Here is a 26,258-nt window from a genome sequence, read left to right on the forward strand (position 1 = left end):
ATTGTTTAACCTTTCTGAAGGTCAGTTATCGCACTGTAAATAGTTTTGATGTGGACCTTATTGGATTTCTTTTAGGCTACACAAGATAATGTGTGTGAGACACATAGGTTCCTGGTCATCTGCTATCTGTGCTCAGGAATTGGCAATCATGGAGAAGATAGGTGAGGCTGGCCATTTTTTTTAGGAAAAAGAATGCCAACAAGAGTGGTTCTTATAAAGTTGAGATCAGAATTGGGGTTCTGATTCATAGTGAATGGTTGTTTACCATTCATGCCTAAAATACATGTCTCATTTTTTTTTCTATGATCCAGGGAAATAGGTATTTTCCAGTTCAATTGATGTCCACTTCTGTGACGTCCGAGATCCCTGGCACTAACTCTTGCTTTTTTGTGTAAATTAATCCCTCACCCTACTACATGTTTCAGGTCCATTACCCACCAGCAGCATACTCCCCAGCATTGGTCACCACTACATAAAAATATTTCTTCTTCTTTCCTGGAAACTACAACATTTCCCCTATGACAAAAATGATTCTAGTGGGTTGAAATTGGAGGGAAAAATCTTGTGCATATTTATACAGTTATTTTGCCCATGAACTTCTATTACAGACCATTAAAACTTTGCCATTAGCTTAACTGCTAAGAACTCCTTCTAAGCACATAGTTTAAGAGCAAAAACCAAACAAGTTCTTGAGGATGTCCACTGCAACACAGGTAAATTGTAATGGGACCCTAAACATCTTATAATAGGGACATCTCTAAATACCTGATGGGTGAGAATAAAAGGAAATGTATTAGAGCCATTACATATATTGTAAAATAATACTTATTTTCATGGAGAGATGAAAATGATAATTAAGATGATAGGGATGAAAATAGCTAATTATTATTTTTTAAATAACAGATGCATACCCACTTTATACTCCTACTAAAACTTAAAGTGACAAAAATTTTAAAAACCTTTGCAAATATGTGTACATATGCTTATATAATATGCATAATATGTACTCATTGTAGAAATTCTAAAACATACAGACAGACATAAAGAAGAGAACGTGAACGTGCTCCTATGGGAGTGAATGAGAAGCATGATGCAGATGCTTGGTGCTTCAATGATGTTGGGGAAGGCTTTGCAAGGGACTTACAAATGTTATATCCAACATCCAGATGTGGAACTCAAGTCTCTGCTCTCTCTTCCACCCTCTTCTCCAGCATTCCAGCCAGTTAGAATTCTCTTCGTCTCTATGTGGAAATTGAACATGAATATTTTAACACTATCGTGCTTCTTTCAGGTACCACACAGTTGCTTTTGTTTTGAACTCTGTGTTCTTTGTTTCAAGTGTGGGACATATCAACAAAAACTTCTGTTTTCTTTTCTGAATTTAGCGTTTCACAACATGGGTCTAATAGTTGCACTAAAAATACTCAAACATAAAATTGTTAGTGAACATTGTGAAATCTTATAAATGGGCAAGATGGATTGACTTGAGGTTTGTTTTTGTTACTGAAAAGGATTTAATTTGCTTACCAGGTCATTTTGTTTTGTTCTGATTTTGAGATGAGGGTGGTGCTAACTTTTTATATAAATAAGGAACCTAACCTTTGCAAATCTGAGGGCTAAGGAGAATTCAGAGGAAATAATTTGCTTTAGCTTTATCCCCTGAGATTTTTGGAGAGGAGGCATTCAGATTTCTTCTTCTATTTGATTTCTTGAGTTTTTGCTCCTGAAAACTGAAAATGCAGATTCATCTTGGGGTTTAATCATTGCTTTGTAAGTGATGAATACTTAGCAGTCAAAGAAGCATAAGAAAAATAAAGCCTGGTGCCTGTCTAGAAGGCACGATGGCAGGATGCATGGCCTTTTCTGTCTAATAGAAAACCCTAATTAGATTCTGTGGCCACCTATTTTCTCTTCTCTCTGCAGCTCACATTCTTTTGTGTTACCTGTACAATCGTCATAACATTGCAGTTTCAGAGGTTCAGTCCATGGCTGGCGGACTCCATAGCTCTCGGCCTGAGATGGGGCAGAACCTCATGGAGGAAGGGCATAGAGGAGGAGAGCATTTCAGAACATGGCCTCCAGGAAGCCGAGAGCTAGATATAAAAAATATGTATCTTGTGCATATTTATACAGCAATCTTGCTTCTTATATAGCTGATTTACGCAGGGCTTGTTTTGTGTCAAACACTATCCCAAATGCTTTATATACATTAACCTACGTGATACATGTGACGACTCCATGACACCAGTCATATTCCTTATCTCCCATTTTATGCATGAAGAGTAACAAACAGTTAATATTCCATGGTTTGTGTAAAACATGGAAGCACAGACACATATTTATAAAATATCCTCCTACCGAAGAACACATGGGGGAATACATTTTTGGTCACTTCTGTGGAGGATTAAGTGACAACTAGGAAGGTGACAAACTTTGATCCATTTGAAAATGATACCTATATCAAAAAGAAACAAAAATAAAAATAGAGGTTATCTGAGTCTAGTATACACGAACTGAGTCTAGTATACACGTCGTACACAGGAGGAATATTAAGGATTCAGACAAGAAATACATGGAGTCCAAGGGCCTGGGGCTCACATGACTAGTATTGGTGAGTCCTAGTGCCTATTTGTGACCAGCAAGGAGCTGCAGTGTATGAAGTGGAATACTCAGGACATGATAAGCATCCATTTGCTCTTGACAGGAGTCTTTCAGGGTGCCACTCTTCATTGCTCATAACATTTATCACATGGACCTGGTGCATTGCGATAGCAGGATTTTACAGATGTTGGCACAGCCTTGATTTACTTTTTTCCCCTGTTTCATGCCCTCCCTCTCTTCTCTTCCTCCGTTTATTTTGCCTTAGAGAGAAGAAACCCAACACTGCAGTGGAATAAAATCAGTCTGGTAAGAATTTTCCCTTTTATCTCTTGTCCCTTTGAGGAATAGCAATTATACTTTTCCTTTCACATTCCTAGTAGATGATTTGTTTTCCTTTTAAAAGTGTCACTCTTAATTGGTTCCCAAGATACTTCCAGAAGGTCAGTTTGTCTCATTATACCTTCTGTTTGGGCTGAAAATTTTGGGAATAGCAGTTTGTCTCAAAGTGAAGGGTCCTTCCTATGCAAGCTGATGCTGGCTGTAGGAAAACCTGAGGACTGGGGATAAACTTGAGGCTATAGAGAGGTTATTTGCCAGGGGAAAATACCACTCATTCTGGCTGTTTTAGTATATTGTAAAGAGGAAGCAGGAAAAGAGAGAGAGAGAGAAAAAATGATTACCTATTTAAGGATCAAAATATGGGTGCTGAAAGCAGCTGAGTCTGCGACCACACTGGAATCACCCTGTCTCAGCAGGTGGCCTTAGAGTGGCTGAGCCTTAGAGTTCTTCTCCCCAGCTTCTTGCATTGTATTGGAGTGATTTTCCTCTAATTTGAAGGGTGCCTGCCTGTGAGAATAAGTGAGGTGGCTTCACCTGTGATGTTCCAAGGATGTTGCTGTCACAGCTCAGGTAAGCTGCCCAGAACGTTCTGGTGCTCTGTTCTCCTTCTGGGTTTTGAACTTCAGAATTGTTCTCACTCCTGTGATCTATGGCCATAAACCTGGTGGAGGGTGAGAGCTCTCAAGACAGAAAGGGATTGGAGACTGTAACTTCCACCTTTGTGCTCCAAGTCTACACGCAATCTAATCACCCTTACATCAAGGCCGCAGGTGTTCGTGCTGGTGGTTTTATAACATATCTTGAAGTGCATTAGGGATTTTTTTTTTCTTTGTACCGGGGATTGAATCCAGGGGTGTTCAACCACTGAGTAACATCCCAGTCCTTTTTATTTTTTTATTTTGAGACAAGGTCTTGCTAAGTTGCTTAGGGCCTTACTGAATGGTGAGGCTGGCTTTAAACTTGCATTGTCTCTTGCATTCAGTCTCCCAAATCACCGGCATTACAGGTGTATGTCACGAGGCTCAGCTTGAAGTGCGTTAGACTTTTCTTATATTGGTCTTCAAATTATCATGGCTTTTTTTGACTGAATATGCATTTCACAATCAGTGAATTTCCATAATGAAATTTTCTTTGTTTCTAAATGCTATCATTAAATTTTTATTGTTGAGAAAAAGCTGCCAGGAACATGAATCACGTGTCTTAAAAGAGAAAAGGGAATTTCATTCTCCTTAAGAGATAATTAGGAATAATATTCGGTTAATGTCTTCGATGAGAAAGATTTGAATCCTCGTTAATCCTCGTTTCTATAATTCATTATTTTTGTGGCACTAGTGTTAACTTTTATGTTATGTTTTATAACAAGTGGCTTTAACATAGAATTCAAGTTGCTAAATGGCCTTTAAGAATATAGCTGTTTATTGCTTCACTCATACCATCCCAATGCTTTGAAACCAATTTCCTGCCAGTTACTGTAAGTTTAGCAAGACTTATCAGAGATCTTTAAAGTAAACCAAGAATTTCATGTAAAACAATATTTGAAGGTCCATATTTTTGGAACAAGACACCTATTTTGGTTTCTGGTTTTCTTTTCTTTTTCTTTTCATGGGTTTGGTACTGGGGGATTTAACCCAAAGGTGCTTTACCACTGAGCCACATTACCAGCCCTTTTTCTTTCTTATTTTTGAGACAGGATCTCACTAAATTGCTTAGGACCTTGCTAAGTTACTGAAGCTTGCAATCTTCCTGCCTCAGTCTCACAAGTTGCTGGAATTATAGACATTAACCATTATGCCCAACTAGTTTCTGTTTTTTTTTTTAATGATTTAATTGAGATACAGGAGATCAAGTGGCTTTTCAGGATCATTTGGCTGATGACCATTGGAACTAATGTGAACCCAGTCGCCCTGACTCTGTGCACTGATATTTTTAGCATTACATTTTGCTTCTCCCAAGCTTCTTGCATTGTCTCTTTTTCTTTGCATTTCCTTCTGTCATAAGCAGCTCTGCTCTCTTTCCTGATGAGACCTCATCCACTTACTAACTTGCAGAATTGGACTCATACTCAAACACTGGTGCTGCACACGTAAGTAGAAAGCAGATTTTGCTCACCACATCCTAGAACCCTTGTGTGCTTACCTCTTTCTGCTCTGTCTTTTTGAGTCAATTCTCCCTGGCAACATTGTAAATATTCTGATGGCAGTACTGCTTCTTACGGGTTTGTTATCTACCATGCTTAGCGCCAAGTCCAACATAGGGTAGGTGCTTAGTGCTCATTGATGACTCAATAAATTAATGACTTCAATGAGCATAGAAAATGTCTTACTGGAACCCAGGGTCAGGCATTTGGAATCAAGGGGAGATAGAATATGTTACCAATGACCAAACATTTTAGAAAGCCAAGCATTCCTGTCGAATGCAATGGATTTAGTATCACTAGCAGGAAAACCAGGTGACACTTGTTGCTAATATGCTGATTGATTTCAAGTAGGAACAAATGTCCCACTCCAAGTACTTACTGGGGCTGGGATTGCTGTCCCTGTGGGAAGAGGACAATGTGTTCTTTGTGGTCTTTGAAGCAGAAATATGGGCTATGTTGTAAATCCTATCAGATTTTGAATCAATGCTTTCCCCTTCTTCTTAAGATAAGCCAGAAGTTTCATTCTCTGAAGAAAAGTGAGTATGTGTCTTGTTTATTGGGAGAACACAGGTCATCTGAAAAGGCAACCAGTTTTCAAATTAAAGATGGTTATCTTGTTTATTGGAGAAAACAGGACCGTGAAGGCTGCCCAGATTGGCAGGAAGTGCAGGACTCTCAGGTGGGGGGTGAAATTACAGGCATTAACCACTATGCCCTGCTAGTTTCTGTTTTTTTTTTTTTTTTAATGATTTAATTGAGATACAGGAGATCAAGTGGCTTTTCAAGATCATTTGGATGGTGACCATTGGAACTAATGTGAATTCATCTTGGGAACCACCACTCATCACTTAATCTTTTAGAGGCTCACTCTTCAGCAGGTGAGTGGGAAGGAGAATTTTCCTGTACCATAGACAGGGTCAGATGTAAGATAATGTACACAATGTGCTCTGCCAACTCTAGAGCACAGGGCAATTCTGAGGAAATGTTTGTTTGGTTCAGTGGATGGATAATTGAGCTGGGAATTCCGAGGCCTGGATCTGGGTTTTGCAAGTCTGAAAACTGGCTTTCTCTGGCCGAGGCAGGGGAGAATGTTGTGGCCTCTGCTGCTTGACCTCTCTCTACCCCGGGGGCTCCAGAAAACATAATTGGAATGCCGTTGTCTTCTCTCACCTTCGCCTCACCACTGACTTATGCTTATCCATCCTGCCTTAGAGATTACAAACCTGAAATTTGTATGCCTTGCCCCAGGTCACACAATCAATAAGCCCTTCAATAGCTTCCACATAGGTCCTCTGATTCCTAATGCTGGCTTCATGGGGAGAGAAAGGAGGCTTTTCATTCTCTGACAACAGCAAGCAGGGGATGATCCACCTGTGCATCTCTAAAAACCAACTCTAGGCTTTCACAGTGGAGTGCTTGGGCGTGCCTGGGAAGGGGTGATTTCTCTTGTGTTTGCAATCGTGTAAACAGCACAGAGGGTGACTTGTTTACCAGGCAGAAGCATCGTGTCATCTTCCATTGTAGAGCGAAGAATACAGAATTTTCTGGCAGAATTTATGTCTTTGATGTCTCAGACATCAAAGATTATCCCTTTAGAACATCCCGGTCTTCTGAATTCATATAGTTTGTATTCATGGTTTTATGTGTGTAACAAAATTTGTTAATGGAAAAATTCCATTTCACAAGTACCAGCAGCAACTCTTAGAGGACTGTTAGTATTTCATTAAAATTTTGGATTAGAAAAAACTTATAAAGATTTTGAGCCCAATGCCTGCCTGACACTTTAAAAATCATTTGCCTATGTTCATTCTGGCAGTTTACATCTCTCCACGTTAAAGAAGCTGTAGATCTGTGGCACATGTGAAGTGGGATTGAAGCAAGACCAGAACTTGGGGCATGTGCTGAAATCTGGTTCTATTTCCTCTAGGATACATGATCCTTGACGTGCTATTTAATAGCCATATTCATTTATTCACTGATCATTCACCCACAGTTACTGATGAGAACCCAGTGTGTGTCGGGCACTGTGCTAAGGGCTACAGACTCGGTGTTCCGTGAGTCCTGGCGTTTGCCTCCCTAGAGATTGAAGGAAAAAAATAGGGGTGGTATAATAAGATAATGGATATGAAAATGCTTTTTGCAATTGAAAAGTCTGAGAGCATATTAGATACAATGTCCCAAGGATGGATATGATAGTATACTAGAGTGATAGTGTTAAAATATGATTTCACAGAAAATGAAATCTTAGTTTAAATAAATGGTAGGAATAAGTCTGGGCCAGACAGGCTGCCCTGGTGGGGCTGTTCCAGGACAAAAACACGACCGGATCTTGGTGCTGAAGTGCATGTGCTTGGTGGAGAAGATCATTTTTGCTGAGAGGTTTTGGAAGGCGGGGGGAGGTGAGTGGCTGTGATAGCGTGTTAATGCAAGACTTTGCGAGATAAGGTGTGATCTGATCTCCAAGTCATTCAGTTTTCCTGGGTGTTACCAAACTTGAAAACTATTGAGTATGTTAGATTTCTTGCAGAAAACTGTAAAGGTGCTGTGCTTTGAGCTGAGTGGTTTTACAGGATAGATCCTAGATGGCACCCATTGAAGCAAAGGCACACAGGAGCATGCAGGAGGAGGCCACGTAGGACACTGGGGGTCGGGAGGACTTTGAGTTGACACAGCCCTGGAATTGGCATTTAACCAGACTTATTTAACCAGATCTCTACATTGGTGGTTTTCTTCTAAGAAATCTTTAGAAAGTAACATAGCTCATGTTTCATGTTGAGTGGTCCATAACAGCTCTGCACCAATGCCAGTAGAAAAATTGATGTAAATGAAAAAATAAGACATAATTAAAAGTTTCAGAAATGTTTGATATCACCCAGTCACAGATTCATTGTTGTTGAGCTGAGAGCTTAACTGCTGTACCTTCTTATTAAAACAGGTTGAAAAAGGATATTAATATGGTTAATAATATGGCAGCAAGATTTATTTGGTTTCCTTCAAAAAGAATCCCCTTTAAAGCACTATAGAAGCTTATCAACAGTCTGATCCAGTAACAATGACCTTGACGAGCAAATAGAACTCTTAGGCAGGGTAAAAATTCTGCTGGTGCCCACTGGTATTTATAGTTATTTATAGTTTGTACATATTCTGATTGGTCCCTTCTAATTGATTGGGGTCTATGACACACTGGCTGTGAACATTTTGAATACCATACTTGGCCAAAGGTTGCTTTATCTGTCCCTTAATTCTTCTAGTCTGCATGATATTACTGAGTGGGGACCAATATGGGTATCCAGATTTAATGACTTCAACCCAGAACACAGAATTTGGTGGTGCTAAATCTACTTCTAAAGATCTTATGAGATGGGCTGGGGATGTGGCTCAAGTGGTAGCGCGCTTGCCTGGCATGCGTGCCGCCCGGGTTCGATCCTCAGCACCACATACCAACAAAGATGTTGTGTCCTCCGAGAACTAAAAAATAAATATTAAAAAAAAAAATTCTCTCTCTCTCTCCTCTCTCACTCTCTCTTTAAAAAAAAAAAAAAAAAAGATCTTATGAGAGAACAGCTCATCTCACAGCTGAACTTTCTGCTTTGACCCAAAGTCCTCCTGGTCTCTCCATCAGGAAGGAAAAGTCTTGTTCTTTATCTCAACACAGCTCATGTTCATCTTTACAAGTCTTGGTCATGGTAAAACATTCTCTCTCAGTTCTACCACACACCACTGACATCTCTCATCTTCCTTGACACATATGATCTTCCAAATTTATTGGGCTAAAAACTTACTAATTGCCAAGAATCCACCAATTTCATGTATCATCAAAGTTACTGCTTATTTAAACTTTCTCTATATTTGAGCACCTAAGTCAAAAAACATTTCCTCCTATATTCCTAGAGATTGAAGAACCCCTGTTTCTCTTCTTTCTTGTACCTTTTTTTCCTGTTAAGAGGGGAAAATAAGCTTTTCCTTATTGATTTCTTCTTCACTCTCACTCCTCCAAGCTCATCCTCTTTTCTAATACACACTGGATTGTAGTTTTATTGCTTTTATTATATGTAATAATAGTTCAATCATATTTCACTCTTATTCATCAATTAAACTCAGGTCCCTTCAAGCTTCTTATTACCCAGAAGTTTATTAATCTTAGTTCAGTGAAGTTCTGCTATCTCCTTCTGGAATATCTTCATAGGAATCTTGTTCTGTTTCTTAAGGCTGGGATTTACCAGTGTGCTTCATCCCCCACCCCCTACCCCCGCCCCCACTTTCTGCTTGGTCTAGTTGTCAAGTGCTTGTGTTTACTGAGAAAAACTGTGATTTTCTCTCTAATTTTCATCAGAATATATATAGACTTTCCTTTTGATTTCACTGATAAGCAGGGAAATTGGTTCTGGTTTCTAGCAACCAAAGAAATTAGGGGACTTTTGTGTATGATAAAGAATCAATTTCTGCTTTCTGTGTTCTCTCACTGTCCCACTTACTGCCTAACATGAAGTTTCATCTCCCTCTCTTTCACAAGCTTACCTGCTTCCTTGTAATGTTCCATTCCCATTTATAACACAGCCACTGAGGCCTGAAATATCTCTCTCTCTCTCTCTCTCTCTCTCTCTCTCTCTCTCTCTGTGTGTTGCTTATCTTTTTGTTTTTTATTCCTTTCTCCTCATTTCTGTCAACATTATGAAAGTTCCAAACTCAAATTTCTCTGATTTTACATTATCTGTGGCTCACTTATCAGAAGTATCACTGACTAGTGTTTGGGTGATGAATGACTGCTCCCAATTTAGCAGGCACAATGAATGTCGTCTTGCAGGACATTTCTTTGACTCTATCCTATTGGAGATCTCAGGGTTATTGTTAGGTGGCCTACAGAAAACCAGATTTTATTCTTTTCAGGATCTGTATTCCAGAAGCGTTATCCAAGGTACCTAAAAACCAACTTGATTTTGAGTTTTCTACAACTGATGTGGCAATTGGGTGTAAATTAGGACTTTCTTTCCTAAAGTGATCACGTTTGAATTATTGTTATATTTATCCTATGCAATCTTAAATAAAACACATCTTTCTTTAAAAGCAAGGTTACAATTTGGTGCAAATCATTGGGATTTCTGACTTAGATACTCTGAAAAGAGAGCAGGGGATTGGGACTTTAGGGATAATTCCAATTTCCTAGCAACTGCAAGTTCTTTGTACCCAGCACATATATTCCTATGTGTGTGACCAGACTGTGATGCCATTTGCTTTTATGAATGTCCCAGAGGACATTTAGACTCAGAATTTTTAAATTAACCTATCAGAGTTTCCCCCAATTCTCATTCAGTGTCCCAGAGCTTAGTGTCTACCAGCACCACTCACTAAACCTTTTAAGTCAGGAACATGGGAAGAATAATTAATACATGCTTCTTCCTCACTCTTTCTCAACTTCTAAGGTCATTTCATATTCCCTCCAAAGCATTGAATTCATATTTTTCTTACCAACCCCACTGCCCTACTATTGGGAAGCTCATCTGAAGCTGGCCAAATTAGTCCTGTTGTTGACAGTCTGTTTTTGACATCTGATTGTGTTTGTTTTGTCATGCTCCACACTGAATACACAAGTCTTTTTGTACATTTCTTACAGACAAATATCTTCTTACCTATCTTTTGGCATGCCCTCTGTGTTAGTGCTGGTACCAGGACTATATTTGTACAGATTGGAAGCTGAAGATCTTTTTAAAGTATCGGCCATTTTTCTTCTTCATACATTACTTCATGCCACAAGTATCAAGGCTGAAATTGGGCGTGTTGGCTAATGGCACTTGGGTAACTCTAAAGCAGCTGCTTTGTGGTCTTGTCATGCTTTATGAGCTGGGAAAATTTCAAGTGAGATCAGAAGCAGCCAACCTCAACTTTCCCTGAGGTTGCTGCCACTCCTGTGGGTGTAATATCTCTGTTCATCAAAAGACATTTTCCCCGACTTAATGTACTTACCATGTGGCTTTATTAGAATGAATAGCTCTTTCCTTGTAAATGGATTTGGTTGGAAATTCAATTTCTTTTAGGGCCAGTGGGAGAGGTCGAAGGGCCATAAATATTCCTCCTTTGAACAGTTTATAAGTAAAATGACATTGCCGAAGAACCTTGAAAAATGCCTTGCTGTGTGCTGAGTTATGTAAATCCCTGGTAATCTTCCCTTTCTTTCTTTGATGAGAGCAGATTGCATCATTATCTCTCAGTGAAGAGTAATGCTCACGGGTGTCCAAATGGAAAGACAGCAATGTCTCCGTCTTTATGAGTAAGACTGGCTCACCAGGCCATCAACTCCTGGCCCTTCCCTCACACTGGGAATCAGAACCTCTTATCATGCTTCCCTCCTTCTATCTAGCACTGGAAATGAAACTTGGGTAGAACCTACTGTTCCCTCCGCTTCTGATTTGCTTGTCTTTGTGTAAGGCCCATAACTATTTTAGTTTTATTTTCTTTATGTGAAATGAAAATATTATCTTCTATGCATTTGTCCCATTACTGAAGTTGATATGGAATCAAACTGATTTTCAAAGTTAGCACTTGATCCATTCCATGGGCCAATTATTTCCATGGAATAATTCTGGTTGGCACACCTGCACAGATACAAAGAGATTAAAATCAATATTTTTGCAAATCACATGTATTATCCCTTGTGCTTTTTCTCCTCACGATGACTGTCGTGGGGGAAATGAGCAAATATTCCATATTGTTTCCTTCAATCGCAATGTGAGGCTCAGTAGGAAAGACATGAAACATTAGTTCACGTACCATAGGCTGGCCATTATTGGAGTCACTAAATAGCCGAGTTGGATAGTCCCAAACTGTTCCCATTTACATCCGCCCTTGGATGGGGTTCCATCCACTCTAGGTTAGCTTGCTCCTGGTCTGTTCATCATGCCAGAGATATCTAAGCTTCCTATTATGGAGGTTCATTTGAGTCCATTATCACTAGGAGGTAGGTTGGCCTTATATAGGAGTTGATTGAAATGTAGTGGCAGCAACTCTGAACATCATATTTTCACTAAAAACACTCATAAATAAATTTGACTCAGGGAGAAGTTCATGCTACTCTCTGACTGGCAGCAAGATAATACAACCAATGTAAAAATTCAGAGCAAATAGGGCTCTTTCTATTACATTTTAACATAGGTGTCCCAAATATATTTATGGGGAGACAAGAAATGTAAGACACAATCTCTGTTGTTAAGGACTTTATTAGGGACTTTATAACTCAGTAACTCTATTCTATATTTTATGGTTTACAAACTCAACCATACCCATTCTTACATTTAGTGCTGACCTTAAAGTTACATAATTTCTAGCATGCTAAGTGACTTTTTCAACTTTTGAAAATGTATGAATAATGGAGGAAGAACTCAAACTGGGATCCCTGGAACTCATTCCAGAGTTCTCCTCCCTGTAACATTTGCTTCTTCAAATCTCACAACTTGTTCTGAGTTTCATTCAGATGTAGCCTAACCTTGTCACAGTGAGTGAATGTAGAAGCTGTCCCAGAGAGTTCCTGGGCAACTGTCATATTCTGATGCTAACTCACTCTCCCACCCTCTTGGTACTGGTGACCAGCTCCATGGGCTCTGGGACTCTGCCACTTCAGAGGGAACTGTGTTCTGAAGGATAGGCTGGTGATGGTGCCTGCCCAGAGAAGTCTTGTCAGTGTGCTGGGTCAGCTGGCTTTGTGACCCAGGGGTAGGCATCTTTTAGTTTCTGTTGCTGTATGGGGTTATAGGGGAAACAGTCACATAGATGGGTATTTCTGCATAAATGGAGAGTTCAGGACGTAGTCAGAGAATGCATCACTGGGATCATTTAAGCTGAGCAGGTGAGAGGTGTGCAGTAATTAACCATGAACGTGAGTGGAGGCATGGGATACGAGGAAGAAGAACTTGGGGAAGAGCAAGCAGGTCTATGTGACTGAAGATGAGGCCAAGACTGAAGAGGTGGCAGTGGGTGACGCAGAGGGAGAGAGGAGACAGCCCAGGAAGAATGGCTATATCATACTCAATGAGGAGCCTTAGGAAATAACTGAAATTACTTGTGGGGGCAGAGCAGGGCATTTGGGTCAGACAGATGTGTAGTCTGATCTTTCCCCCACTACTCCAGTAACTATTAGTCTTATTTTTCTTCATTTGATGATTTTACAAATCTCTACAAGTAGAGATTGCTTTTGTAACATACTCCATACATGTACCTGAAATTTCCAGCAAACTACTTTAGATATTGTATCACACCATCATCATCATTATTATCAAAAATGTTATTTTCCTTAGATGAGTTCATTAACTATGGTGACAGTCATGACTTTTATTCTTGGTTTTGCTTTTTTTTTTTTTTAAGAGACAGAGAGAGGGAGAGAGAGAGAGAGAGAAAAATTTTTAATATTTATTTTTTAGTTTTCGGCGGACACAACATCTTTTTGTTTTGTTTTGTTGTATGTGGTGCTGAAGATCGAAACGGGCCACATGCATGCCAAGCGAGCCCGCTACCGCTTGAGCCACATCCCCAGCCCATTTGGTTTTGCTTTTTATTGTGTGACCTTATGTGAATTCCTAAACTTCTCTGTGACTATGTGTTTTACTGGTAAACAGTATTAGAAACTGTAGTGTCCCCACTTCACACTTATGAGAATCTAGAGGATAACACACATAGAAATTAAAACACTGCCCAGAACGTAGTAAGGCTTGAACCTTGAACCCTTCGTGACAGAGTCCTAAGGAGCAAGTACGAAGGAGTGAGAGGGTCTGTGATGTGTGCTAGGTCTTCAGTCTGAGGTCACAGTCCCAAAAGCAGGTGATTGGACACATTCTTGGCTTGGGGTCAGAGGGCTACAGGAGCAACAGTAAAACTGTGCCTGAGATCATCCTAGAGGCCAGATCAAGTCATGGTCAATTGGAGGGGAGAAGCCCCTTCCCTGTTGTCTGGAAACCCTATAAGTATCTAAGATTCTAGTGTCAAACTGGCACCGGATGCCATACTAGTTGAATAGCGTGGAGGTTGAGATTCAAATTCTTCCAGTTTGCATGATAATAAGTGGCATTTAAAATTAGTGGTGCACATTTTCAGGCTGGTGCCAACGATGGGTCTTCTCTGGTTTCCGGGTTATTTGGTAGGTATTCCTTCAGTGCACAGACTGGAGAAGAACCGAGTTTTGGACCAAGATGTGAAAGTCTCTTTTGTCATCACTGAACTCCTTGCTTTCTCCAACTAGACAATTGGAGAAAGTTGAATTCAAAGAATTCAAAGCTTTGTACTGTGGAGAAGGAAAAGGCAATTATATACATTTGCAATCTACTGTTGCTTAGGTATTAGAGTCTAGTCTTTCTTTAGTTTTAGTTTATATTTAGATCTAAATATAGATCACCAGAGCCTAGACTTGGGTAACCCAGGAGTCACTATAACAAGAATGAGTTTTGAGCCTAGAGTCTTTTCCCCTCAGTGATCTAGGAAATGATGATATAAATCTGTTTTTCATGAGTCTTCGTTTAGGTGTCAGGGAATTTGATAAGCTGAAGGGTACAGAAAGGGCCTGTTACTTTTCAGGGGGAAAAGAAACATGCTTTGGAAGAACAAATTGACACTTGTCTGACGAGTTTTTATTAAGCACTCTTTTTTGTGCTATGCAGATTGTTGGGTGCTGAGGACATAAATGGCACGTGGAGTCCTCAACATAGTTTACTGTTCTGATGTGAAAAGGGGTCCATGCAAAAGAGTTACAGGTGATTTTGGAAACTGCTTACACTAAATTGGCTTGATTCATCTTAGTTGTTCTGACTTTTGATGGAAATTATTTTCCATGTACTGCTAAAAGCTCATGTGCCAAGAATGACTAAGGAGATTTGCTACTCCATGAATTTCTCCTTCCATAAAGTCATCTCCTTATAATAGGAGAACCTTGTAAAAGAGTTTGGCCTATAATTTCAGATTGTAATTTTATTAGTTTGAGAAAGGCCCATAGGTCAGTGTGGGTGGTTTCTAATGTAAAAATCAATGCAGAACAAAGCTATGGGGTATTTCTCAGTGTCATAGTGGATAATACCTCTTGTTAACTATGTGGAAGAACTGTAATGGCAATTCTGTCATTTTAACTAAAGGGACTAAAATAACCATGGCTCTGATTTTTTACAGTGGACAGGATAATAGACAAATCGAAAAGTTATGTGAATATCAAGGTTGCACATTCAGAATTTAATTTTATATTTTTTTCCAAGTAAAAAGTGGTATTGATATTTCATATAATGGCACCAGTTTTCATAAAGATTTAAATTTAGAGTTTCAGGAAAACTGAATAAAAGGCAAGGCCCCCAAAGGTAGAATTTAAATTTTGAAACATTATTTTCTTATAAGATGTATATTACCTAGGCTATTAAAAGTCTACACAATTATTAAAAGAAATATCAAGGCAGAATTTTTTTCATATTATCAGCAGATAAAAACCAAACACTTGAAACAAAGATATTATTGATAAAATCTAAGGAGCAGATTGGATGATACAAACTCAGTGGTTGATGGAAGATAGAATTAATTTGGATACTTAAATCCACATCATGATTTGGGATTAATGGTTAGACTGAGATATTTCCCTATAGGTTAGGAATAGACACCCATTTTAGGAAGGAGTAAAAAGCATCATCTCACCTGACCATGATAAAGTGTTAGTAATACATGTTGAAAGGAATTGCTTTTATTATGAACTTGAGATTTATTTATTTTTTCCACACATATTTTTCATTGGTGAATCATAGTTGTGCATAATAATGGGATTTGTTGTTACATATTTGTATGTGCATATGATATAACAACGTAGTTTTGCCAATATTGCTCCTGGGCCTTCCCTCCTGAAATTGAGATTTAAAAGCTGAGTTGACTGCTTCCTCCAGCCATGCCCAACCTGCCTACAGTTACCATCCACCAGTCGGTTCAGATTATTAACCTGTCAAATGGATTAACCTACTGATGAAGTTTAGCTCATAAGCTAATCACTCTATAGAAGATAGAGTTAATTTATATTACATAACTCCACATCATGATTTGAGATTAATGGTGTGACATTCCTTCATGGTCACACATGAGCTTTTCAGGGGACTGAAAAGTCATAACAATATTTCTGTACTAACAATTAGCATAAATACAAGTGTGTATATGAATTGTCACTGTACTTCTCAATGCATTATCATAAAGTCAACATATCTACATCACCACCATCAGACTATGAAGTGAACATTACCGGCACTCTAAAAACTCTCCATGCCTCTAGCAGGTTAGAATGCAACCTCTCTTCCCTAAAAGTGACCAGTGCCTTGATGTTGAATCCTTAGATTAGTTTTGCTAAATTTAAATATATAAACAGTATCTATATTTCTATATAATTATGTCTGGCTTTTGTCATTAGCTTTATAATTAAGTATTTTATCCATGTTCTTTCATGCAGAAATAATTCATTGACTTTCATTGTTGCATATTATGAATGTAACAAAACACATGTCTGTATATTTGCATTGCTAGCTTGGGGCTGATGTTGCACTGTTTCTGAGAAATCATGTGTCTGTAGTGAATATACATAGGTGGTTCTATGGAGTATATACTGCCTAACAGTAAAACCATGAGGTATCAGAGTTAAACTTAGATGATCTCAGTTTTTCAAAATCACTGAGACAATTTATTTTCACATATATGAAAGTTACTGTTTTTCATATCCTTTAAATGAAATGAAGTTCTTAATTTTAAATCTAGTTTATTAACTTTATGAAGGTAAATTTATATACATGACATAGTTAAGTGTGTAGTTGAACAGTATCTATTAGATCTATAGGGCTGTACACCCATCCTCAAGATCCCTTTACAGAGCATCCTATCACCCCCATGGTATGCACTTGTGTATCTGACCCCTTCCTCCTCACCGAAGTGCCAAGTGCCAAGCAAACAGACTTTCTAGAATTCTCTGTCAATAGGATCATGCAGTGTTTAGTCTTCTGTTTCTGTTTTTGTTTTTCACTTTACGTGATGGTTTAAGGTTCATTCATGTTGTTATGTATTTCAGTGTTTTATTCTTTTTATAGTTAATTGGTATTCCATTTTATGAATACAGCATGTTTTGGTTATGCATTCAGGGGTTTATGGATTTGTGGATTATTTCCAATTTATGTCTATCATGAATAAAAATGCTATGAACATTCACGTATACATTTTTTTGTAGAGAATATGTTTTCATTCTTTTGTGTAGATATCTAGGAATAAAATCTTTAAGTCATATGGTAAGTGTATATTTAACATTTTCAAAAAAAAATGCCAATATCTTCTTGAGAGAAAAGCCTCTTCAAATCATTGGTACATTTTTAAATTGGCTGATTTATCTTGTTAAATTACTGAGTAAGAGCTTTTATATATTTGAAACACAAGTACTTTGGCAGATATATGGTTTTATAATTTGTAAATATTTTTATCATACTTTGTAGGTTATATTTTTCATCTTCTTAATGGTATCATTTGTAGGACTATAGGTTTTAAATTTGATGAAGTCCAATGTATATCTTGTTCTTATGTTGCTTATGCTTTTGAAATCATATCCAAGAATGCTTTGCCTTTATCAAGGTCAAAATTGTCTACATTTTTTCCTAAGAATTTTATACTTTTAGCTGTTACATTTAGATCTATCATGCATTTTTGGTTCATTTTGGTGTATGGAGCCAAAAAGGGGCCTGACTTTATTCTCTGGTATGTAGATATGCAGTTGGTCAAGCATGATTTGCTGAAAACACATTTATTTCCCCACTGAATTATCTTGGCATCATCGTTGACTATTGCTACATCTGCAAGATGAAAGAAAACATCAGCCTTCAGCCCTTCACAAACAAACGATGACCACAAAACCCACAATTAGGTAGCTATACATGAAGAGAAGTAGCCCTGGGAGGGCTGAAGGATTCAGTTGAGAACCTGCAGCAACAAAATGGAGTAAAACTACCCAGAAAACATCAAGAGGAATAACTGAATTAAATCTCAGGGGAGATCAGCATACCTGAGACACCAGGGAATGATTAGGAACAAAGAGGAAGGGCAGGTACCATCATTATTAGTCAGTGTCAGCCAGACAGTCAATGCCATCATCAGGGTCGCTAGTGTTCTGTTCTCCTGAGGACACCAGAAGATTCTCCACTGAGGTAATTAACAGCCATGGCTACCACAGACTCCCTGGAGATGGACATGCTGTGCTCTGTCCCCCACTTCCAGAAAAAGCCATTGTTGTGTCATCCTGGGATCAGGACTGTCAAGCCTTCCAACACTGCACGCTTCCTAGTCCAGAACTTGGGCTCCTTCATGCATGGCTGCACTCCAGGCCTTAGATCCAGGTTCACATTGTAGGCACCCACACTGCAGACACTGGAGCCATCAAAGCAGGGTAACACCATCCTGGGTCCAGAATCATGGATCCCCAATTTCATTACTGCTTCATGAGCAAGTGTGATCCAGACTTTGGAGCTATTGATACAGAAAACTAATCTGCGTATAAGACCTCAGAGCTACTGTCATTCCACATGTACCTTTGATCCAGATTACTGCAGTCACTCTGCAAATACTGGCTCTGCAGCAGAAGCCAATGCCACCCCTTGCATGTCTGTGTCCTGGTCTCTGGACCAGAGTGGACCTGCACATATCGGTGTTCTGTCTCTGCAGCCACATGGTGAGTGCCTGCGACTAGAACACTGGAGTCACTGCCACTCCTGTGACTCAGACCCCAGAGTCCATAGCTCTGCACATGCCCACACTCCTGACCCTGGTTGTTCCACAAGCACCTGTACCTTGCATATCACTACAAAAAAAAAATGATAGAAGGGGCACTTGTACCTTGAGGACTAGTGCTACCGCATTCCTAGGCTTCCAAGCCGAGGTAACTCCACACGTGCCTGAGTTCCAGATCCTTTCCACATGCATAAGACAAAAATGCCACTGCCACCATGGTACTTGTGAGCCTGAGCCAGTGCCAAGAGTGATCACCTCGGCAATGACTTCCCCCTTTGGAGATAAAGAAATTAGGAATATCCTAGCATCCTTTACCACTGAAGTTTCTAACAGTCCACGAGGCCTCTGCAGACACCCAGAGCCCTGGCAACCTCTGCAGTTTTTGCCAACACCAGCCTCAGATAAATAGGTCCCCAGAGACTATGCTGCTGTGATCTCACTGGAATCAGAGCTGTGCACACCTTCCATCCACTTCCTGCACACTCACTGATAGTTGGAGTTTATTCCTACTGCATTGACTCCTTGGAGCCTAGAAGACCATCAAATGTGGAGATATCAATGCAGGACAACAAGGAAAACCAAGAAATCATGACAGCAAACTATGACTTTGCCACTGATTGTTTTACCAACCAGTTGAATGCTCTGTTTTTAGTCAGTGTTCTGGGAATTTGAATAGAATGTTGATGATGATAATAATAATAATTTAAGTGGTAGGTACTCAGGAGCTATGCGTAATGGATGGATGAATTCTACAGATGAAAAATCCCAGGCCTGGAGAGTTAAATAACTTGCACAAGATCATGGCTAGTTAATGATAGAGTTGAGATGCACAACGGAGGCTATTTTCAGAGTATCAGCTCCTAATCACTGTATGCTCTGAATACTTAGTGGAGCCAGAATACAGACAAAAATACTCCTGTAGTGTTTACAACTCAGACTACTTTGGAACTAAGAATACTTGCAATGGCAATCAGGAAAAATTTTCAGTTTAAAGTATTATATTTGCAAAATTACCAAGGACAATATGTAATTAATCATTTAAAAGTCACAGAGGAAGATGAAAAAAAGCCTTATTTTTTATTTTTGAACAAAGTTGGAGATACAGATAATATAATAAATAAGATATGGTCTCCTAAAAATACAAATATGGATGGTGGCAAGAAACAGCAGATCTTTCTTTTTTCCTTTACAGTAAACATTCTTTGGATATGGTGTGTTTTTCTAGGGAGAGAGGTATATGGGAAATGATACATGGTGAAGAACCAGTCAATTTTTTTTTAGCTCAAAGTTGGACCAAAGATTTTAATTTCTGTTCTAGTTGACTGAATGAGTGTCTGGAATGAGATCTCCAGACTAATATAGTTGCAGACAGTGAAGAGCCTTCAGGAGCCCTCGGAGAAAGAAAGGATAATGGAGCAACCTGGTGTTACTACCCCGCAGGGCCAGAAATGAGACTCTAGGGGCATAGACAGCCCCAGAACCAATCCAGTGTTACAGCTGGATAAGCATCTCATCTACAGAGTAATTATAATTGGGATCATGCAGAATCCCAAAGGTAATGGTGGTCTATAAAAGGCCCTTAGAACAAAATATGCCTTTCTGCAGGATCATAGACCTAGGAAGAGTGAGCCAGCATGCAACTTGATTGTTTCTTGTCAACTGTTTCTGAGATGCAAACTTTTCTCAGTTCTATCTGGTCCCTATCATAACTGATCCTCTTGGATTAAAAAAATAAATAAAACAATGACTGGAAACCAGAGGGTATAGAGAATTTGCATGAAGGAAACAATAACAACAGAAAAAAAAAACAAAGAACATTTGTGGAGATTTTTATTGTTCATAATGACTTCTTGCATTAACGAAGTATCATATTGCCTCTTGTATTTATTTTCTAACACTGTGTAACAAATTAAATGATCACAAGCTTTTAGTGGTTCAAAACAATACCCCTTATTTATCTCACGGTTCTGTAGATTGGAACCTGATGTGATATGGTTGAATTCTCTGATCCATTCATATCTTGCCAAGATAAAATCAAGGAATCACCTGCAGCTGCAGTTCTCCTCTGGGGCTTGAGATCCTTTTCAGTATTCACTAGATATTGAAAGAAATAATTTCTCTGTCATTTTTCCACTTGACCCCTCCATCTACAAACCAGCAATGGCAAGTCCGGTCCTTCTCATGCACCACATCTCTTTGAATTCTTCTTCTGCCTTTCTATTCCAGGTCCTCCTAAATAATCCAGAGTAATCTTTCTATTTTAAGAACAACTGATTAGTAACTTTAATGACATCTGCAATATCCTATTTGTCATGCTGTGTAACAGAACCATGGTAATAAAACTGGGGTGCGATGCAGAGATTATAGGCCAGGAGTGGTAGGAGTTTTATCCCATATGCATTTAAAAGATAAGAATTCCAAGGCATGGGGAAATGAAATAACTCACTTGAGATCCTGTGTTAAAGTGATGGAACCAGTTTTGAGCTCCCAGAACTCTGCTCTTCCTTCCAGCTTACAATCTTCTCATATACAGAAATGAATAAAGTGATGTATTTGAAGAGGGCCTAGTCCTACAATGATCTATCTGAACAGGCACTTAGCATCTTTAAGTGACTGATCAAATGTATTGAGTTTAAATTAATCTTGGCAAATGAAATGTAGATTTTTGAGATGAAAACTTAGTGTTTCCAAATGAGGTGAGGTGTTTGGGATAGCATGCATCCAGGCAGCTGGCAGAAAACAGGTTTGTGTGTATGTGTGTGAGGGTGGTGGCTAGAGACACAGCCAGCAGTTTCCCACTGACACCTTCAGTGTGAGTTAGCTCCTTGGAAAATGATACCAACATTTTTTTTTGGGGGGGGGGCGCTGATTGCAGATTGCTCATGTTGGGAACCAGAAATGCTAGTTTTTTTAGATGAGCAATTCTTTCAGAAGCGATAGGATAAGGTAGGCTAACAAAAATAGAATGGGGCTTGGGATTTTATCAGGAGGTAGGATTTTTTATTCCCAATTTGATCTTTTGATCAAATTGAAGTGACTTGCTGGCTTGATATGTGATAAACAATTAAACTGAATTGGAGTCGTGGATAATTCTTAAGTAAGATATCCAATTAAATTCTTGTATGCCAAATTTAGTCAGATTGCATTCTGCTGGACTTTCAATGTGCGTATTAGGCATGACATGAACAGCAGGTCACTCTTTGAAATAGAAATTGTCATTTGATGCAGCTAACTGTGGGACAAATATGTATAATAAAGTACTATGTGGAGGGAAAGAGGCTTTAGAGTGCTGTCCTACTCTAGTGGGGCCAGTTACCCAGTTTCAAATGACCTGAACCTAGTTAATTACTTATATTAAATTTTATCTATTAAATTAAGAGGTATGATTTCTTGCTCCAGACTGCACTCAGAGTGATAGCCACTCCCCACCCCTATACACAGTTCACATCACTGAGCCAGTACCTGGTGGTACAAATTTTCAATCTGTTTTATTACTTTAGAGACATAGCATGGCTGTTATCAGAAGTGATTTTTTTTCTTTTGTGTTCAAGAAAAGAACAGTAGGCTCACATTGAAATATTAATGTTTGGCAATTGCTTCCCAGGGTGTATGCATATTTGTTTTATAAATGAAAAGACATAAAATTATAGAAAGCAAAATAGTTTCCAGAAAGTAAAATGGTTTCTAAATCTAGAGATCCAAAAGAATTCTATACCATTAAGAAAAACCAAGTTGGCATCAGGCTTTTATAATGTGAGCCAATAATTTACTGGTTCCCTACTCAAAGCAGGGAGCACATTTCTGCAAAACTACAACGGAATGAGTCTATAAAAATAGCCATAAATCTATTATATAATGATTATCTAATGAGCTTCCTCTAAATACCCAAACTCCTTGATTTGGCATTCAAACACACGACTGATTCAACCTTTTCCCACTTTTCTAACCCTTTTTCCCATTATCCTTTTTTTGTTTTAGTCCAAAACAACATGTGGCTCTCTGCCTCCCCATCTGTCCTGCCCCTAAGTATCCTCTAAACCATGCAAGCTTTGGGCTCCATAAAATCTGGAGAAATTCTGCAGAGTTTGCAAAACAGTAGAAGCATTAATTTCTCTTACAGTTTCCCAGTCAGTGAAGAACAGCCCTGCTCGTTAAGACGGAGAAAAGCATCTCTAATTCAAAATGCGAGTAGTCATGCAATTAAATTGGGAAATGGAGAATTCATTATGATGGTATAAAATATATCAAACTGTCACATCACAAAGTAAATCTCAAATGGCTCAGCTTTAGGATATCCATCTTGCTCAGTCTGGTCTCTGCCTTAGAATTTCCCAGACCTCCCTGGAGATAAATATTTGACATACATCAAAATTTAGTGATAAACGCAAAGGCAGCATTTAGGACGCCTGCTATTTTTACCTATCTTTTGCCACATCTTTTTGATATCCCTGCCTGTTGCAATACCCTTCTTTGCCAAAAAAGAATTAGTAATACTCTAGTAATATTACTTTTAATTAGTTAATTAAAATTAGTCAATTCTCAGTAAAATGTCAATGACGTTAGTTCTTCCAAGTTTTCTTTAGGTAAAAGGAATATATTGTTTAGAAAAGCACAGTGTTTCTCCCTAGATCCTTGGATTATAATGTCAGATTGGCTAATGTCAGATTGGCTAGGTTGATGTGGACTGGGAATGACAATACAGGAAATGGATTTTACCAAAGAACCAAGGTGGCACCTGTCTTCTACTGCAGCTAACTACAGTGGTGGTGGTGGGTAGCACACATATATAGATATACACGCAGATGTGTACATACTGGATACAATAGTAACTGAACTGATGCATTTTCTCTTCCTGTTACTGAAAACACTAAACCATTTTATGTGTTCATTTCTTTCTCTGTAAAAACATTGACTGCATTGTCTATGGGGTGATGCATCCTCTGCTAAGCCCCAGGATGCAATCACCATGGTTGAATTTTGAAACTGTTGCAGGGCACTGTGTGATTTGCTTTAGATATTTTTAAATGAGTCCCTTCCTTTATATGTTGAAAAGAAAGTCAGACCTCCTTCTCCAGCTTCCTTTGCAGTCAGCCTTGATCTTTCTGGTGGACTCTGCAGAACCAGAGAAGTCCCTGTGTTTTTCTGAACACACTAGGTTGCCTTCTATCCCCTCGCTTTTGCTTGTTCATTGACAGCTCCTCTGTTGCCCTTTTCTCTCTTCTTGTTTGAACAATTTCCAGTTAATATCAGTGTAAACTGAGATCTAGTCTTCCACCAAAAAAATGTCCTGATTGCAGAGATTATGGTCAGTGAACTTTCACTGTACTTAGCACTTTTCTGTACCTAACACTGTAATAATATTTTATTTACTGTTGGGATTATTGCTTATGTGTCCCCCCATTAGAATAAGGGGAGATGCCCTTGAACAGAGGGGTACCCGTTATGCTGAATCAAAAATTCCTAAGAGGGTACAGAAGTGGATCAGAATCTCATTAGAGTTTTGATTGAAGTAAACTGCAGTTTTTTATACATAAAAACTCAGACCAAAACTTGCCCTCCCTACTTTTTTCCCCTCAATTTTCCCAGGGAAAAAAATGCATTATATTCTTTGAATACAGAGTAGAAAAGGACCTCAGAGATCAAATTCAATGCATTTTATTATTTGGGTTTTAAAGTCATCTTGACACAGTGCATACAATCCTGGATTTGTGAGAGAGATGGATTCAAGATCTAAATTCACCAGGATTTATTATTAAGCACACTGCCTGGACATAAGAACTTGTCAAAAACTTGTCTATTGAAAAAACTGAATGAAACCTTAGATTATGTTTGGCAAATTGCTTGCCCACTCTGAGCTTTTGTTATCATTTTTGTGTAATCCAAACTATACGACAAGGTCATATAGTGAATTAGTTACACATGCAAGTCCTTTAGAGTCTTGGGTGGTTTCTGCGAGCTCCACCGGCTGTGCCACAGCTTGGTAATCCTCCTTCAGCCTCAGCAAAAGCTGCTAGGCAGTCCATGGCTGGCTGCTGCTCTCACCGCAGCTCTGAGGGAGGGAAGCACATTACACTTTGTGCTCCCTCCTATGAATGCCCACTGGCCTGTGGAGACCAGGCAGAATCCTTTAATCAGATTTTTATTAAAACCGCTCAGATAATGCATGAGAAACAGAAACTCGAGAATCATTTGCAGCCCGGCAGCTCTCTGCAGCCCATCCCTGAGTTGAGACGCAAAGCCTAAGTATTACCAAAGTGGTCAGTAACAGAAGCAAACAAACAGATGTCCTGGTCCAGACCAGCTTTCCTCTTGTTGAAGCATTGGATAGTGACCTCAGAATGTGTTTTTCAACTTTTGTCATTAACCACATAAGATACTCGTAGAAGCTTCCTTCCAGAAGCTTCAGAATGTAGTTTTAAAGTTTTTTTTTTCGACTAAGAACCTTTATTATCTTCTCAAAATCAAATGAAGAACTACCTTCCAGGTATGGCTACAAATAAGCACCTTGGCTTATGGACTGTGCCTGTTAGTGCTATAATTCTCATGTTCATATAAGTTATCTTTGCTCTTTGCACAATGCCACGTTAGTTTGACTCATTTCCATCTGGCTGCCTAGTACACAATGCAAGGCTCTGTTTTGGGTAAGATGTGAGTGACTTTCTGGATACTCATAATCAATTGGGTAAGACATATCTAAGAAAATATTTAATATTATGCTATGAGGGTGGAGTAGATTGTTGGAGGGAGGAGCGGGACTTAGTTTGGATGGGTGGCCTGGGTAGGCAGCCCTTGAACAAGGTCTTAAAGGACTTAGAGGGAGAAGGAAAGGCATGAGTAGAACTCTGTGGGCTGAGAATAGGGAGATTACTCAGAGGAGGCCAAGGAGACTGATAGGACTAAACTTATGGGAGGAAGTTTTGAGAGAAAGGACACTGTGATAAGAGATGAAGGGAAAATGTCATTTGGAGCCAGCCTGAATGTGGAATTTTGGACTTCAGGATTAAGAGGAAGAACCATTTCTTGAATGCTCTAAGAAAGAATGAGTTATGTGTCAGCAAAAGCAGTGACATAGGAGCAACAGTTAGTGGTTGCTAGAAACTGTTTGTGACCCTTTCCACGGTCTTTGTGGATTTACAGCCTAATAATGATCCTTGGGTAATTTTCATGGAAGCAGTGACCTGTGCCTGACGCCTGGGAGCCACAGGGGGACGAGGTGGAAAGAGTGAGGTGAACCAAGCCCCAAGGCCAGGGAAAATCGATGGCTGTAAGGAGCTGCAGCCTCAGAGCTGCAGACTGCTCCAGTGGCTGCCGCATTGATTTCAGCTCTGGCTTCTAATTGCTGCAGTAGGCAAAGCCAATGCTTCCCTCTCGCGGGTTTAGGGCTCTATAGATTTTCCTGAAGCATAAGCCGAGGCTTTTTCTTGCAGCG

General features: G+C 39.2%; 1 long non-coding RNA gene across 1 annotated transcript in view; it reads left to right on the forward strand.

The window, feature by feature from the left end:
- Positions 1-3,347: 3,347 nt before the first annotated feature.
- LOC120885036 (uncharacterized) overlaps positions 3,348-26,258 on the forward strand; it is a 58,275-nt gene continuing 35,364 nt past the window's right edge. Inside the window, exons 1-2 of the long non-coding RNA XR_013429227.1 lie at positions 3,348-3,510; positions 5,843-5,955. This is a non-coding gene — a long non-coding RNA (uncharacterized LOC120885036). The remainder of the gene's footprint in view (positions 3,511-5,842; positions 5,956-26,258) is intronic.

This window comes from Ictidomys tridecemlineatus, chromosome 12, assembly GCF_052094955.1.
Source record: "Ictidomys tridecemlineatus isolate mIctTri1 chromosome 12, mIctTri1.hap1, whole genome shotgun sequence".
Taxonomy (NCBI): Eukaryota; Metazoa; Chordata; class Mammalia; order Rodentia; family Sciuridae; genus Ictidomys; species Ictidomys tridecemlineatus.